The 18808-nt window shown below is 37.0% G+C and overlaps 1 protein-coding gene across 2 annotated transcripts in view; it reads right to left on the bottom strand.

Moving 5' to 3' along the window:
• DDX10 (DEAD-box helicase 10) overlaps positions 1-18808 on the bottom strand; it is a 268004-nt gene that overhangs the window by 143214 nt on the left and 105982 nt on the right. The gene's annotated exons all lie outside the window — the stretch shown is intronic.

Genomic DNA, 18808 nt, shown 5'->3' with positions numbered 1-18808 from the left:
ATTTAAATCTTTTCTCTTTTTGGTTTCAAAGGAAATGAAGACAGCTTGTCACTTCCAAGGCTCTCCTCTGCCCATATTCTGGTTTTGTTCCCTCCAACTCCTCCTGAACCTCTTCAATGAGGTTCAGGGGCTCCTTCCCTTTGACCTTTAAACATGTTCTCACCTCCCCATATAAAACTCTGCACCATATATTCCTTTCCTACAAGCTACAGCCTCCACTCCCACCCCCTGCCTTTTACAGCCAACCTTCTTGAAATGTGGCCCATTCATTTCTTCCACTCATTTATCAACCCACTTCATTTTGCCTCCCATCTCCACTACTTGATTAAAATTGCTCTGGGAAAGATCACCAATTATTGCCTCGTTGCTAAAATTAAGGACCCCTTTTAAGTCTTTGTGTTTCTTGATTATTTTTAAGCTTCCATTAATACCAACTTGTATGTTAGGTACTAGATGGCCAAAGATGCTTAAAACAGTCCCTATGTTACAAAGCTCACAGTATAACAGGTGAAAGAGTCACAGGGACAATTCTAATACTATGGTATGTTTGATGATAGAAGCCTTATACATTATAGAAGGAAATTATTGGGAATGGAAGCTGGAAAGTGGTTTTAAAGAAGCAATGAGTAATCTCACTTTTAAAGGATTAACAGAAATTCTTAATGTTGTAGCCATTGAAAAATATTCTAAATACAGCATATGTGTGTGAAGAATAAAGAAATGACCTAAACTCAGGTCATAGCAGTGAGCAGGAAGGAGGGAATGAATCTAAGAGAAATTAATTAAACTGTAAGTCAGAATTTGATATTACTGGCTATTTTTCCTTCTTGATAGTCATACCTCCGTAACTTTGAGTGATTGGTTCCAGTCAAACACCATGAATGCTCAAGTCCCTTATATAAAATGGTGTAGTATTTGCATATAAAATATGCATATTCTCCCATATACTGTACTTTAATTCATCTCTAGGTTGCTTATAATACCTGATACAATGTAAATGCTATGTAATTAGTTGTGATACTCTATTGTTTAGGGAACAATGACAAGAAAAAAGTCTGTATTCAGTACAGGCCTAACTACATAGTACACATCATTGACAATGTAACTTTTATGCAAATATTTTTGATCCACCTATGCAAAACCCTAGAATATGAAGAACTGACCATACTTTCCCTCAGGCTCCTCTTATCTCTCTCTTTTGTTGTATCCTTTTTCTATTCCCAAGAGTCTGCCCCCCTCCCCTCCCACTCTAAATGCTCTCAGGAAGATTTGATCCAAGCTGAGCACTGGCTGGGAGACACTGCAAACCAGGTTACTATAAAAAAAAGCTTTTATATGTAACATTTATGATGGTACTGTTAAACAAAAGAATCTCAGGATTAGCCACATCAATTGCTTTCACAAAAATAATGTACAAACTAACATATAAAAAAATAGCAGTTATAAGGATAATATGGTGCATGAGCAGTGGCCTAAGGTATACTAACATGAATAAAATGTTCAACAGAAGCAAGCAGAAATCCTGGGGAAACGAAATTGCAGAATCTAAAGTGATTTAGAAATAATCTAACTAGAATTTAACTGCAGATGAGAAAAATTTATCAGATAAATTTTAAGCATATCAAGATGTTAAAAAATGATTACATAATGAATTCATGGGAGATGATTTCTAGGCTTGTTCTTTCTCTGAAGAACGTGGGGTCGACTATATCCAAATTCAAATCTGAAAATGTTCTGCAGAAATGCCTGTAACAATCACAATTTCTAAGCAGAAACCTAAGGAAAAACGGTGGTTTCTAAGCTAATCAAGGCCCATACCCATACCATATATACTCTGATATATCAAAGTCATCACCGAGCTTGTCAGAAATTAGTTGAAAAGACTGACATGTTATATTTATGCACTGAGGCTGCAAGCCTTTTAGCAGATGAACCCCATGTTCTGCATTGGCCAAACTTGCCAATGGCTTTCTCAAGGAGAAAATACACCTTTGTGGAGGTCAAAGAGGAGTATGTGAGAATAGTCTCTTCTCGTGGCTGTGCCTTTAACTCCCAATGGCCAACAGAAACAGTTCTTATAAAATTACACAAAGAGCTTTCAAAGACTTAATGAGAAACTTAAAATAGAGCAATTCAGTTGTCCTATTCATATTCATATTCTCTTGCTAATTTTATTTCTACATGGAAAAAGCAAATTGTTCATACAAGAAAGTAAACAAACAATTGGGGAAGATGACTCTCTTTGATTTGCAACATTAACTACACTTTTTAAATCTTTATTGTTGGGAGTATTACAGATGCTCCACTTTTGTCTCCTTGCTCCACAATTCCCACCTTTAGAACCTCAGTAACTGCCAATCAGATTCTGCTTCTCATTTAAAGGAAAACCACTTCAACTATAAATTGATAGAACCATTTTGGAAAGCAAAACAAAAACTCTGTGTCTTCTTTTTAAGAAGAGAGAAGAAAAAGGGTCAATAGGAATGGAGCCAATCCCTTAATGCAGCTCAATATTATAAATAACATTTGGTATATATAAAAAACGTTATGAAACTAAAGATTTTTTTCATTCAATCTAATTCCACTAAATGAGCCTCTTTGTTAAGTGGATCAGCTGTCATCACAATGTAAACTGCTTTTAAAATTATTTTCCTTCCTCTTGAGAATTTCATTTAACAAGCTTATGTAAATTAAGTAGTTTTATTTACTGCCCCATCTAAATAAAAAGTTGTCAGTAACAAAAACCTTTCCCAACAACATAACTCAGACATCTTCATTAATAAATTGAATTGAATAGGAAGAATATATCATTTCAATGTGTTGTAATAAAACAGCATCCTTTGGGACATAGAAACAAGACAAGTATATTTATGGAAGATGTGGTAAACTAGGAAAATTATAAATCCAATTAGCACTTGATAAAGACCTCCAATAGAGCCCTAGCTGGTTTGGCTGGGTGGATAGAGCAACAAACAGCCTGTGGATTGAAGGGTCCCGGGTTTGATTCCAGTCAAGGGCATGTACCTCAGTTGCAGACTCCATCCCGGCCCTGGTCAGGGTGGGAGGTAACCAATGAATGTGTCTCTCTCACATCCAAGTTTCTCTGTATCTCTCCTTCCCTTCCATTCACTCTAAAAAATCAATGGAAAAATATCCTCAGTTGAGGGTTAACAACAACAACAACAAAAAGATCTCCAATACAAAGCTTTTTAGGACTCCTACTAATTATTCAAATGGTACAGTTTGCTGTACATAAACAGACTAGACTTAAAGGGAAGCGCAAAGGGAAGGGAGAGGGAGGCAGAAACCACTTCTCTAAGCCATCTCAAAAGGATTTCCTTTTAATGCACAAACTCAGGAGAATAGAACAATTATGTCTTTTAGAGACCTGACTCAGCATCAAATATGCACATGGTAGTACTGTAAAGTCTGTTCTTTCACCTGTAACTTCAGCTACCCTGTCCTGTGCTCCACTATTTGCAATTGTCCCTCTTTGTTTCATTAGTGACATAGAAGACCTATTAAAAGAAGCAGTACAGATGTAAACTGGCATTTTACTTGTGGAAAGCAAACACAGCAATCGCTATGATCACAATATTGATCTCCTCATCTCCCATTAAGCATCTAGTCTTTTGTCAGTGCTTTCTAAAGGGTGTCCCAAAATTCACGCAAGAAATAATTTTGATAGAAAACACAGGTTTATAATTAAAAATTGTAAATTTCTTATTGATTCATGAAGTATACAGTATAGGGTTATGTATGGAATAGCATATCGGGTAAATGGCCTCCACGGCTTTGCAGGCACATATGCACTCTTTTGTTATTGCCTGAGCAGCCGCATTTTTAAAGAAGAATGGTCCGATGATGCCTCTAGCCCAAAATCTGCACCAAACAGTGACATGTTGTGGATGCATTTGTTTCTCAACAATCACTCGTAGATTTTCTGAACCCCAAATGCGACAATTTTGTCGATTAACCAAGCCATCAAGATGAAAATGAGTCTCATCGAAATTCAGCCACATTTATGCAAAACGGCCATGGAAAATTTCAACAAAAGAGTGCGTATGTGCCAGCAAAGCCATGGAGGCCATTTACCCGATATGCTATTCCATACATAACCCTATACTGTATACTTTATGAATCAATAAAAAATTTACAATTTTTAATTACAAACCTGTGTTTTCTATCAAAATTACTTCTTGCGTGAACTTTGGGACACATTTTATAAACCATATAATTTAAACCTCAAGCAACCATAAAGGTTAGAATTTCTTACCTTTCCACATAAGATGAAAATGAAACTCAAATAGGTTAACTTGCCATAGTCTCACAACTAGTAAACAGCTTATCAGAATGTGAACTCACATTACATCTCTCTCCAAAGGCTCTGGATGACATTATTGTTCATGCAGAAAATCAAAGGATCTACCAAAAAAGAAAACCTAATAGAACTAACAAATTTACCAATGTTGCAGGATACAAAAATCAAAATACAAACATCAGTTGTATTCTATGTTGTACTAGCAATAAACAATTTAAAAATAAAATTTTCAAGTATCAGTTACCAAATGTCATAAAAAATCATAAAATATTTAAAAATAAATTTATAATAGGTGAGCAAAGAGAATTTTGGGGGCAGTAAGAATACTCTGTATATATCCATAATGGTGGATACACGTTATACATTTGTCTGAACCCACAGAATGTACAAAACCAAGAATACACCTTAATGTAAAGTACGGACTTTGAGTGATGATGTATCAATGTAAGTTCATTAATTGTAATAAATGTATCATTATGGGGGAGTCTAGGAGTGAGGGGTCAGGGAACATATGGGAAATCTCTGTACATTCCTCTCAATTTTGCTATGAACCTTAAACTACTCTAAAAAAAGAAAAAAAAAGTCTTAATAACAAATCATAAAATACTTCAAAGAAACACAAAACTCTTTAAGACTTTTAACAGAAAATTCCAAAATTTTGCTGCCAGAAATTAAAGCTCTAAAGAAATAAATAGGTACTCCATATTCATTAATTGAAAGACTCAAATATTAGTAAGATGTCATTTCTTCTCAAACTGATCATTGCTATTGCAATTAAAATCCCGCATACTTTTTGTAGGAAATGACAAAATTTTCTATGGAAATTCAAAAGACTTAGAATAGGCAAAACAACATCAAAGAAAACTTAACTTGAAGGCCTTATATTACCTGTTTCCATGACATAACTATAATACTATAATAATTAAGGTAGTATGATTTTAGCAATAAGAGAAAAATTCCTTGGGGCAGCCTTTATATGAACAACAAACCAAGATCGTTAGGTATTGCTTTGAGATGTCGAACTTAACTGGATAGGTCATAGCTTCCACAACTCATCCCAGATACCAAGACTTAACATATATTCCTCTGTTACTCTTTTCAGTTCACTGGTCACCAACTCCTGGATTAAACAGATGATCTACGTCACGCATTTATTTGTTGAGAAATTCACTCAATTGTCAAATGAACTGTGTGCTTCCTTGTCACACAGGTCAAAGTCTTCACAAGCACCCATCTGCCAGTGTAACCTGACACATTTAAAAATCAGTATGCATAGCAAAACCAATTTAAGATTATTAACATTTTTCATTTCCATTTAGTTTTCCATGACAGTTCACCCCATATTCACAATGTTTCCTTCATTTCACAAATAAGCTAAAGATAACTTTCACATTTATTTCACTTCTTCCAGAATTAAATGCTTTGGCAATATCAACCATTTAAATAAGCCAATGTTTAATATGGAACAGGTTTTGAAAATATTTCCTTAAAAAAAAATTAGAAAAGATCAATGAAACCAAGAGCTGGTTCTTAGAAAAAAATAAAACAGATTGACAAACCATTAACCAAACTCATCAAAAAAAAAAAAAAAAAAAAAAAGAGAGAGAGAGAGAGAGAGCACCCAAATAAATAAAATCAGAAATGAAAGAGGAGAAATAACAACTGACACCAAAGAATACAAAGAACTAGCTGATGGGTGTGGCTCAATTGCTGGGTGTCATCTCGTGCACGGAAAGGCTGCTGGTTCAATTTCTGTCCAGGGTATACACCAGGGTTGTGGGCTCGATCTCCAGTGGGGGGCATGCAGGAGGCAGCAGATCTATGTTTCACTCTCACATTAATGTTTCTCTCTCTCTCCCTCTTCCTTCCTCTTTCTATAAAAATCAATTTTAAAAATTTAAAAAAAAAAGAACACAAAGAATTATAAGAAAATATTACAAACAACTGCATGCCAACGTATTGGACAATCTGGACAAAATGGACAAATTTCTGGAAATATACAATCTCACAAACTGAATGAAGAGGAATCAGAGAATCTGAATAAACAGATTACACATAGTGAAATTGAAGCAGTAATCAAATAACTCCCAACAAAGTCTTGGACCTGATGGCTTTACAGGTGAATTTTACCAAACATTCAAAGAGCTAACACCTATTCTTCTCAAACTACCCCTAAATCTCAAGAGGCCAGCATTCTCCTAATTCCAAAATCAAAGACACTACAAAGAAAGAAAATTATAGGCCAATATCCCTGATGAACACAGATGCTAAAATCCTCAACAAAATATTAGCAAACTGGATCTAGCAATGCATCAAAAAGATCATACACCATGATCAAGTGTGATTTATTCCAGGTGTGCAAAGTTAGTACAATATTCACAAATCAATAAATGTGATACATCACGTAAACAAAATGAAGGATAAAAACCACATCATCATATCAATAGCTACAGAAAAAGCACTAGATAAAATCCAGCAACCATTTACAATAAAAACTCTTAACAAAGTGGGTATAGAGGTTATATATGGTAAACCCACATAATAAAGGTTATATATGATAAACTCACAACCAACATCATACTCAATAAACAAAAACTTCAACTATTTCCCATAATCCAGCAACCATTTACAATAAAAACTCTTAACAAAGTGGGTATAGAGGTTATATATGGTAAACCCACATAATAAAGGTTATATATGATAAACTCACAACCAACATCATACTCAATAAACAAAAACTTCAACTGTTTCCCATAAGATCAGGAAGAAGACAGGGATGTCCACTTTCCACCACTCTATCCAACATAGTATATGGAAGGTTTAGTCACAGCAATCAAATAAGAAGAAATTAAAGACATTCAAAATGAAAAGAAAGAAGTAAAATTGGCACTATTTGCAGATGACCTGATACTAAATACAGAGAACCCTAAAGATTCCACCAAAAAAACTACTAGCATAAGTGAATTCAGTAAAGTAGCAGAACATAAAGTAAATACTGAGAAATTGATGGCATTTGTATATTCCAATAAGGAATTACCAAAAAGGGAAACTAAGAAAACAATCCCATTTACAATTACATCAAAAAATAAAATACCTAGGAATAAATTTAACCAAGGATGTAAAAGACCTGTTTTCAGAAAATTATAAGACACTGAAGAAAGAAACTGAAGAAGACACAAGTAAGTGGAAGAATTTGTTCATGGGTAGGAAGAATTAACATCATTAAAATTTCCATATTATTCAAAGCAATTTACAAAGTCAATGCAATTTCTAGCAAGATATGAATGGCATATTTCACAGGCCTAGAACTAATATTCTAAAAATTTTAATGGAACCACAAAAGACCCCAAATAGCCATAGCAATTTGAGAAAGAACAACGAAGTGGAGGAATCACACTACCTGTAACAAGTTATACTACAAGGCAATAATAATCAAAACAGCATGGTACTGGCATAGAAACAAACATAGAGATCAACTGAACAGAATAAAGGGCCCAGAAATAAACCCATACCTTTACAGTCAATTAATATTTGTAAGGAGACAAGAACATACAATGGCGTAAAAATGGTCTATTAAATAAATGGTGTTGGGAAAATTGGACAGAGAGGTATAAAACAAATGAAACTAGACCACCTTCTTACACCATACACAAGAATAAACTCAAAATGAATTAAAGACTTAAATGTTAGACTTGAAACCATAAAAATCCTAGAAGAAAACACAGGCAGTAAAATCTTGGACATTTCATGCAGCAATATTTTTTCTGATATATTTTCTAGGGCAGTGGTCGGCAAATTGCGGCTCACGAGCCACATGCAGCTCTTTGGCCCCTTGAGTGTGGCTCTTCCACAAAATACTACGTGCAGGAGTGTACGTACAGTGTGACTGAAACTTCGTGGCCCATGCGCAGAAGTCGGTATTTTGTGGAAGAGCCACACTCAAGGGGCCAAAGAGCCAAATGTGGCTCGCGAGCTGCAGTTTGCCAACCATGGTCCTAGGACAAAGAAAACAAAAGGAAAAATAAACAAATGAGACCACATCAAACTAAAAACCTTTGCACAGCAAAGAAAGCCATAAACAAAAGACAATCCACTAACTGGGAGAACATATTCACCAATAATATATCTGATAAGGGATTAATATCCAAAACTTATGAAGAACTTACAAAACTTAACACCCCCCCCCAAAAAAAAAAAATCCAATTTAAAAATGGGCAAAGGACTCGATACTTCTCCAAAGAGCACATACAGATGGCCAACAGACACATGGAAAGATGCTCAACATCACTAATCATCAGAAAAATGCAAATTAAAAGAACAATGAGATATCACCTCACACAAGTCAGAATTGCTATCATCAGTAAATCAAAAACAAGTGTTGGCGAGGATGTGGAGAAAAGGGAACTTCATGTACTGTTGGTGGGAATGCAGATTGGTGCAGCCACTGGGGAAAGCAGCACAGAGCTACCTCAAAAAAATTAAAAATAGAACTGCCTTATGACCCAGCAATTCCACTTCTGGAAATATATCCAAAGAAACCCAAAACACTAACACTGCATCCCTGTGTTCACCGCAGCATAATATACAATTGCAAAGATTTAGAAGCAGTCCAAGTGTGCATTAGCAGATTAGTGGATAAAAAAGCTGTGGTACAATTACACAATGAAATACTATGCAGCCATAAAAAAGAAGGAAATCTTACCCTTTGCAACAGCATGGATGGACCTGGACAGCATTATGCTAGGCAGTCAGAGAAAGACAAGTAGCCATATGATTTCACTCATATGTGAAATCTAAAGAACAAAATAAGTTAACACACAAAATAAAAACACTCCCCTGCAGGCCTGGTCCCCCACAACTGCTCTCCCCTGCCAGCCTGGTCATGCCCATCTGCCCTCCCCTGCAGGCCTGGTTGCCCCCAACTGCCCTCCCTTGCTGGTCTGCTCACCTACAACTACCCTCCCCTGCAGGCCATGTTGTGTCCACATGGGGGTGGCCAACTTTTGTGTTGGAGTGATGGTCAATTTGCATATTACTGCTTTATTATATAGGATGTCATCCCAATAAATTCAATAAAAAGGGGAAAAAAACATTTCTTTGTTCTGTCACTCAAAAAGTTACTGGTATTGAGCTCTTTCAATAAAAGTAGACATGAAAAGTTATAACAAATTGCCCCAGCCAGGTAGCTCAATTGGTTAGAGCACTATTCTAATATGCTAAGGTTTTGGGTTCAACTTCCAGGCAGGGCACATATAAGAAACAACTAATGAATGCATAAGTGGAACAACAAGTCCATGTTGTTGTTTTTCTCTGTCTCTCTTAAAATAAATGAAAATTAGAAAAAAAGAAAAGTTATAACAAATTACCAAGGGTCAACAGCTTGCCAGCCCCTGTTTTCTGGCTCTAGCAAGTAAGATACTGATCAGAGGAGGCTGTAATCTCTCCACAGTGAGTAGTGTATGACTTTCACTGGAGAAGAATCACATGTCAAATGTCTTCCTCAAAACATACCAGGAATAGTATGAAACAGCAGATTTCACGTGCTTATATTTTTCTGTAATACAAACTACACTGAGTGGCCAGATTATTATGACCACCCCATCAGTACTTCGTTGGTTGGGTCACCTTTTGCCTTCAATACTGTGGTGATTCTTCTTGGCATTGACTCCACGAGATGTTGAAAGGTGAGGCAAGGTATCTGACACCATGCCTGATGAATAGCACTGTCCAGTTCTGTGAGATTTAATGGTTGTGGAACCAGCTGCCTAATGGCTCTTTTAACTTCGTCCCACAAATGCTCAATTGGATTGAGATCTGGTGACTGTGGGGGCCACCTAAGCAAGGTAAAGTCTCCCTCATTCTTGAAACCACTCCTGCACAATACGAGCACCGTGGCATGGCGCATTGTCTTGTTGGAAGAAGCCATTCTCCATTGGGATATGCCATCAACATGATAGGATGAACTTGATCAGCAACGATACTTAGGTATGTTGTGCTATTCAGACGTTTATAATGATCTGGCCCTCTAGCAACTTCAGCAGGTGCCTACAAACGTCAGGTGGTCATAATAATCTGGCCACTCAGTGTATAAAAAGTAAAGTTCAAATATCCTCTTCACTGAGGTAAACAGAACAGTGTAAGAGACTAAAGTGGGGCATGGTTTTGGTTTTTTGTGGGTTTTTTTTTTTGGGGGGGGGTGGTTTGGGGGATGTAAAATAGTATTTCCTATTGTAACCAAGTATGAGTTCCAGGAATTGGAAAAAATGTTAATGTCTAAGGTATAATTCACAATTTGATAAATCGATGTAGAAATTTCAGATAAATCAGATTAAAAATGGCAGTAGAGTAAGTGGATGCTGCACGAACATGCTCCCAGACCAAACTGGAATTACAACTAAAATACAGAGAAACTTCCTGAATACAGCAGACTCGCTGGAGAGAACCCTGATACCGGGGACCAAAAGTAAAGACCGCATAGAGACAGATGTATGCATTCTAAACCCAAACAGATAATAGAAAGAAAAGGTAAAGAGGCCTGGCTGATATGGTTCAGTGGTTGAGCGTCAACCCATGAACCAGGAGGTCAGGGCACATGCCTGGATTTCGGTCTCAATCCCCAGTAGGGGGTGTGCAGGAGGCAGCCGATGGATGATGTTTCTCTCATTGATACTCCTATCTCTCTATCTTTCTCCCTTCTTCTCTCTAAAAATTAATAAAAACATATTTTTTTAAAAAAGAAAGAATGAAAAGGCAAAGTACTACAGAAGAAGGACAGACTAACACCAGAAATAGCATAAGCTGGAAGACATTGGGAAAATATCCTCAGATTAACAAAGATAACCATCATACCCAAGGAAAACTAACATTTAAGTGAAACGTTTTCAGACAAAAAGAAAGTATTTAGTACTAACATACCCTCACTAGAAGAACCACTAAAAGTGGTATTTTGAGAAGAAACAATCAAAAAGGAGAAAATGAGGCACAAGAAAGATCTGAGCATGTGAATAAACATGCAAGTATATTTTTAAACCATAAGCATGGCTGTTCAAGGAGAAGGGTAACAGCTAAGAAGGCATAAAATATATGAAACTAAAATACTGAGCACAATAACATTTGAGTTGGAAAAGCAATAGAAAGTGTCCCAAAGTGTCTCATATTACACAAAAGAAGGGCAGAGGAAATGGGTAACTTCAGACTTGGTTAAACCAAGTATGCTTTTATGATATCAAGAGTAACCAAAAAGTTAGAATGTTTAAGATAACCAGGTACACTATAACAAGTTTGCTCTAAATCTAAATAATTGAGATAAGAAAATATACACGTCTTACATAGTAGGTCCTCAAAACATGTTTGCTAATAGCAATTATAATCATTCTTTTAAAATCTAAAAAAGGAATTAGCATGTAATGGTTTTCAAGCAAGCGTGGCTAAAGTCACGTGCGTGTAGAACTACTTTTATCTAGATTATGTACTTGAATGAAGTAAAGAATTTTTAAAATCCTACACTACTTTTGTTTCTAGTTTAACTGTTACCATGAAAATAAATTACAGATCAGACATTACAAAGGAAGAATCAGGAATATGTAATTTTAGGTATATGGTATAAAATCAATTGTATAGCTACATGTTATTTTATTTCTGGGTTCTGTAACACATACAAAGAAAAACAAAAGATTTCTGCCCTCTTAAGTTTATAATCTAGTGGAGGAGAAAGTAGGTACAAAAATAACAAAAAATTACAATTAGAACTATAAATGTAGAGTTCATGGATTATTATATTGGGGAAAATATCCAATGCAAAATCATTTTTTAAATTGATAACATCAATCAAATTTAAATAAGCCTTTGCTGAAGTTAGAATTACAACTGTAGCTCACACTGATCGTTCAATTTTGCAGGCACCTATGATTCAATACTCCAACATATTAATGAGAAACCTTGTAAATTTCCTTAAAACTTGATCAAATTCAGCTACAATGTAAGGTTCATTACAGCACCACCTACCTCGATCTTCCAGTTTATTCAACACCTTCTCACTGCACCAAGGAATGTGCAAAGCACACAGAGGGCAATTAAATGATTGAACTGCAGAGCTGACTTAATAGAAAATCTCATCTATTTGGACACAGATCAAAAAATCATTTTGTGATGCTCACATGAAAAATGAAGTGCATGAACAAATGTCAAACATCATGGTTAGTAATATATTTTGCAATGCAGAAGTAAAGTGACATGCATTAAATACAGAATAACTCTTGAATTTAATATGAGGTTGTCAAATTTCTCAAACTACAGTCAAAATATTTTATTTCCTTTCAGCAGCTGAAGTGAAACTACAGCTACAAATATTTTTCTGGGCCAAATTTAAAGGCAGAGCACCTAATTTACTGAAAAACTAATAGCACCTTGTCATCTAGTCCGAAGTAACATTTCTAAAGGAGCTGTAAGTAATTTTCTAAAACTAAAGTATGTTAAACTTCAATGTTAATTTTTTTTTCTTAGCCATATTCCAATTCTATGATTAATACTGAATTCAATGAAGGGGCAATATGACGATGTAGCATAAAACTCATGAAGCAGCCTACTTCTTAAATTCAGTACCACTACAGCTGTTTTGACACTTCAATCAATTTTTAGCAAGCAGGAGATTGTTATATTTCTTGCCTCAGAGTCAAGGTACACACCTACTTTAGGGAACTGGAAGAGTTTTATAAGTGTCGACTTCTCTGTGTCTTTCCGGTCTATGAAGAAATTGTGCTTTCTGTAGTACAGTTTTATTTAATTTGAAGGTCATTTAAAACCTTGCTTAGTTAAAACTAAATAAAAATAATGAAGTTTGAAATTGTAATACATGTAGATTTACTTTCATTTACATGTTTTGCCTAATATAAGAACATGCTTTTTAATTCTAAAACTAATAGATGAATATAAAGTTTTAACTTTATTTTATAATTTACACGAGAATCATCACAGATGTGACACTTCTAAAAGTCATTTTATCCAAGTACTTTTTCTTTGTTTATGATCACAGTTTTCAAATCATTATAAAGATTTTAAGAGACAAAGTCAAGGAAAGGAATGTTAAGAAATGCATTCCAGGCCCCATAGTAGTCCATCTCAAATGAGACTTTTTCTTGTATTTATAGTATCAAGGCAGCTTTTCTTAAGCTTCCTTTTGCTTTTATTGTTTTGCCCTTTGGATGTCCTCCTAATTTACAACATCTACTTGCAAACACAGTGAAATTGACCTGTGTTATAATGACCTCTTTGTTATTGTTGTTAATTCTTACCTTAGGATATTTTTTCCATTGATTTTTAGAGAGAGTCAAAGAGAAGAAAGGGGAGGGAGGTAGAGAGAGAAAGAGGGAGGGAGGGAGAGAGAGAGAGAGAGGGAGAGAGAGAGAGAGAGAGAAAGAGAGAGAAAGAGAGAAAGAGAAACACAAACATCAGTGTGAGAGAGACAGGTTGCCTTCCTTATGTGATCCAATGGGGGCCAGGGATTGAACCTGCAACCCAGATACATGCCTTTGACAGGAATCGAACCTAGACCCTTCCATGCTCAGGCCGACATTCTAACCACTGAGCAACATGGGCCAGGGATGAACTTTATTTTTTAAAAGCAACTTCAGGACCTTTTCTCTTTTCCCTCCTACACCAAAATTAACAACCCCCATCTCTCTCATTCTTCATCTTGTGTTCTAATTTGCTAAATCTAAAATTCCCTGGAAGTTATGATATCCTTTGATGGAGTGTTTGATTATTCCATAAAATTGAAAAAGGTAAACTTCATTTGTTTCACTAAGACTAACAGCATATACTGCAAACTGCAAAGGCAGTTTGCAAACATGAGCTGGGGTTATAAAGACGCGCTAAAATATAGAAGATTTTTCATTCAAAACCTACCAAAGATTTTAGATGTTTTGCCTTCAAAACAATAATGGTCTATTGCCCCAATTCTCATAATTATCACTTGGCCAATAAAATAATGAAAGTTCCATATTTTGAATGGTTAACACTTGTCAATTTGTATTTTCTGAAAATTTAAAAACTTTTAGAACATAGTATATTCTCTCTTTGAATATTAACTATTCTTATACAAAATTTAAAACCTGAACTATTTAGTGCAGTATTGCTAGGTAAAAAATGTATATTGGGATTAGAAATCCTTTTGCTTTTTCCTATTCATATATTTTGAGAAAGATCAAGTATTTTCTTTGTCACAGATTACTTTATTTCCCCATTAAAACAGAACTTACTATCCAATGAATCACAACTCAATTTAAAAATTCAATTTTAAAAGTTCACTGTTCTTTCACCAAATGACTTTGGTTCTATCAAAGCACAACTATAAAACATTTCAAAAACACAAAGCTTTCAAGCCCATTTTAAAAGGAAACCCAATAAATTCAATACTGGAAAAAGCATGGTGCTCACTTACCCAGTGTTAAGCATTCCCTACATCTCTATTCACAGATCTCTAAATTGACTATTTAGAATTATTTGTTATTAACACATTGTGTTTCTGGTAATAGAATGCCTTAACACATTAAGCACCAAGCCTGTTTTGTCTTCCTTTCCGTTTAGCCCACAATATCTGATTTCACCGATATGCTGGTGGCACCAGTGACTGACATGGCGCTTAACGTGTTAAGATACTCTTTAAAAATGTTTTGCATTACTATGAATTCTTCTTAACCCAAGGGGAGAGAGACTACACAAAAAAAAAGCCCAAGTAAGGATGACCCAAGTGAAGAAGGCCTATGAAATTCCACATCAGTGCCAACCGCTCCATGAGAGGAGGTATCAACTTCTCGATACTACTGCTACAGTGTAGACAGGTTCGGCAGCAATGGAACTGAAACCAGAGGAAGAACAGGCAAACCCTTCTCTGCATCTGTTAACTGAGCACCTGCTCTGCCGGTCAATGTGATTTATGCCAAGGACAGCCAGCTCCAGCTCATGCATAGAGACATGCATGGTGGAAGTCTGTCTGAAAATCAATGAAAACAGAGAGGGAGCAATAAGAGAGAAGAGGATCCATATACACCACAATTGCTTTGTAACTAGAACTTATTTCTTCGAAGCATGACTCAGAAATTCAAAGATACCCTAACAGGAATCCAATTATTCTACATACAAGGAAAGAAAGCCAGCAGAGCCTACTGTCAACATTGTTCTAAAAAGGAGAAAAGGAAAGGAACATTCACACTTGGCCAAAGAGTGTTCTCCAGGGGGATGTGATATAAAAATACTCAATGTATGATATCAGGGTAGAAATGAACATAATTTTTATTTGCATGACCCCCTACACACACACACACACACACACACACACACACACACACACACACACAACCACACAAACAAAAAAAAACAGGCCACTGATCTAGACATTGCTTTAGTTTTCTCTACCTTTAATGAGGATCATTTATTTACCTCCATTAGATCTGCTTCACCCATTCAACGAGATCAGTATAAAAGTATTTTGAGAACCTGTATCATAGGGCCTTTAGTAATCAAGATCCCCTTAATCCAAAAGAAAACCTTTAGTTTGACTAATACTGCTTTTAGGACCTCCTTCCTAGGTTGTTTTTGTTTTGTTTTGTTTTGTTTTGTTTTGTTTTTGTTTTTGTTTTTTATTTTCTTACTAGAGGCCCAGTGCACGAAAATTCATGCACTCGAAGGGGGGTCCCTCAGCCTGGCCTGCACCCTCTCACAGTCTGGGACCCCTCGGGGGATGTCCACCTGCTGGCTTAGGCCCACTCCCCGGGTGATCAGGCCTAAGCAGGCAGGCAGACATCCCTCTGGCAGCCTGGGAGCCCTCAGGGGATGTCCGACTGACAGCTTAGGCCCGCTCCCCGCTCCTAAGCTGCAGTCGGATATCCTTAGCGCTGCCAAGGAGGTGAGAGAGGCTCCTGCCACCACCACTGTGCTTGCAGCCATCAGCCCAGCTTGTGGCTGAGTGAAGCTCCCCCTGTGGGAGCACACTGACCACCAGGGGGCAGTTCCTGCATTGAGTGTCTGCCCCCTGGTGGTCAGTGTGCATCATAACAACCGGTCATTCCCTGTCATTCTGCTGTTAGGGTCAATTTGCATATTACCTTTTTATTATATAGGAGGATTGCTGTTAGTTCAAGGAAAAAAGGTTGCATAAAATCCAATCTGTTCTATAAATATAAGTGGCCTTCCCAGTACATAACATTTCAAATATCAAATTATATGGTAAACATACAAATAAGGACAAGGCAACACAACTCCTATGTACAGTACAGTATTTTAAATCATAAAATAAGCACCATAAAGTACAACTGGCGAGTGATTCACAACACAGTCCGTACATGGCTAATCAAAACTCTCACGAGGAAAAAAATGGCGGAGGTATAAACGGACGGGTCCTGTGCCTTGTCCTGGAGCAGATAAGGGTGAGCAGCTGAAACGGGTAACATATAGCCTGAATAGGCAGAGGATATTCAGCTGAGAGACAGTCTGCAGCTGGGAAAGACAGAGAACTCCCAGGAAAAAAAGGACGTTTGGAGACTGCGGCTGAAACCTCTCCCGGTGCGCCAGCTCAGCAGCGGAGACCGCGCCAACCTTAAGTGGCTGTTACTGGCATCCAGAGATCAGCTACTAACCTGGAAACCAAGGGTCTCAAGCAGCGTGACTGCGTGAACTCAGACGAGCACTGCTTCTTCTCACGGAAAGGTCAGACTTCCCCTAAAGGTGCGGTTTGCAACTCAGGTTGGAAAGAGGACCACGCACGCTTGGGGCAAAATCTGCGTCCCACAGAGTTCGCGGCCGTTGGGACCAGCGTGACGACTAGTGGGGAAGGGGCCCCACAGGGCTGCTGGCAGAAGGGAATGCTAAAAATAAGCCCATACCTGGACTGGATGAAAAAAAAGCAGCCTCGGATTCTGCCAGTCTGCCGGTGCTTGGTGCCAGGGGCGAGTGGGCTCGCGGAGACTGGGCACAGACCTGGAAGGTGGTGGCTTGCGAATTCGCACAACGTATCAGGCTTGTTGTTACAGTTCCCCTTAGATCCATGCGTTTGATTATTAAACCCAGTGCATGGGATTCCCCAGTTGGGGTCATGCGCAGAGCCTGTAGGGGAAAGTTCTTTTTGGGGAGCCTGGGAAACAGAGCAGGGAGTAACGATTAAAGAACCAGCTCTGGGCAGTGGACTTTCCCAAACCAGTTTCAAGTACCATAGAGAAAATAAACCCTACTGATAGAGAGGACTTATAGCCTCGGAGGTCAATCCAGACACACTGCCACCCAGAGGCAGAGCCACGAACTGTCTCTTCTGTGATCACAAATAAAGGCAGTCTGATAAACAAATACAACCTGCCTTAAAATCAGGACTGTGGTTTACAGCACGGAGGGACAGTATATCGCAGGGAAATTCACAACTCTCCTGAATACGTGGCGCGCCAAAAAGAAGAGGAGAAGATCTGAAGCACCTTCACTACTGCACATTTTTATCTTTTTTTTTTAATTCTTTTTTCACCATTTCATTAAGAACCTATTTTATTATTCTTTTTTACTTATTTTTCATCACCTGATTTTACCTTTTTAATTACTACATTTTTTTAACCAGTATTATTGCTATCATTTTACTATTTTTTCAACTGTCATTTTATTTTTTTTTCTTTATTTTATTTTGGGAATAGTGTTCTACTCTCTATTTTCATCGTTCCTTTAGCATCATTTCTCTCTATCTCACCTTTACCCTTAAGCCAAAACTCTCTTTCTCACTTTTCCCCTTTTGTTGACCTGTTTCTCTTACCCTATTCCTGCTTTAGATTTTCCCTATTCCTTCTTTATACCCACTGTCTAAATTTCACCCTACTTATATATCTAATTTTCAATCCCTTGCTCTAAATCCATATACACCTCTCTTATCTTTCTTCATTATCCAATTTTTTTTCTCTCTCTCTCTGTCGTTTTGCTAGTGTTTGCTTGATTTTGAGTATATTGGGGTTTTTTATGCTTGTTTGGGAGATTGTTTTGTTTTTCATTTTTCTGTTTTGCTTATTTTTTCTTTCTCTGGTTATTTTTGTGCTTCTGTTTTCCCCTGCCTCTCTTGATATTATTGGTTGTTTCTAGTTTGCATTGATCTCCAGGGAGCTGTTGCTGGAATTTGTTGGGATTAGTGGTGGTTCTATAGGAGTTTTCTCCTCATATAAATAGTCTCTTCCCCTCTTCTACTTCATTCTCTCTTTTCGCTCTTTATTTTTTTCCCTTTTCCACCCCCTCCTTTTTCCAAATTTCATTTTTGAACTCCTTTTCTTTTTTTTTCCCCCCTTATTTTCTTTTCTTTTCTTATTTCTCTTTTCTCTTTTTCTCTTCTTTCTTCCTTATCCCCTAATTATCTTAATTTGGGTGGTCACCTTTATTTGGGGTTATCAATATCGTGAATATACTTGTGTTTAGTGCCTGGTACGTGGTGCCTTGTGTTGTATTTTGTGCCTTTAAATCAACGCAGCAGAT

This window comes from Myotis myotis, unplaced genomic scaffold (genome assembly GCF_014108235.1).
Source record: "Myotis myotis isolate mMyoMyo1 unplaced genomic scaffold, mMyoMyo1.p scaffold_m19_p_10, whole genome shotgun sequence".
NCBI lineage: Eukaryota > Metazoa > Chordata > Mammalia > Chiroptera > Vespertilionidae > Myotis > Myotis myotis.
The sequence above is the reverse complement of the archived record's forward strand: the minus strand, read 5'-3'. Positions and strand labels throughout refer to the sequence as shown.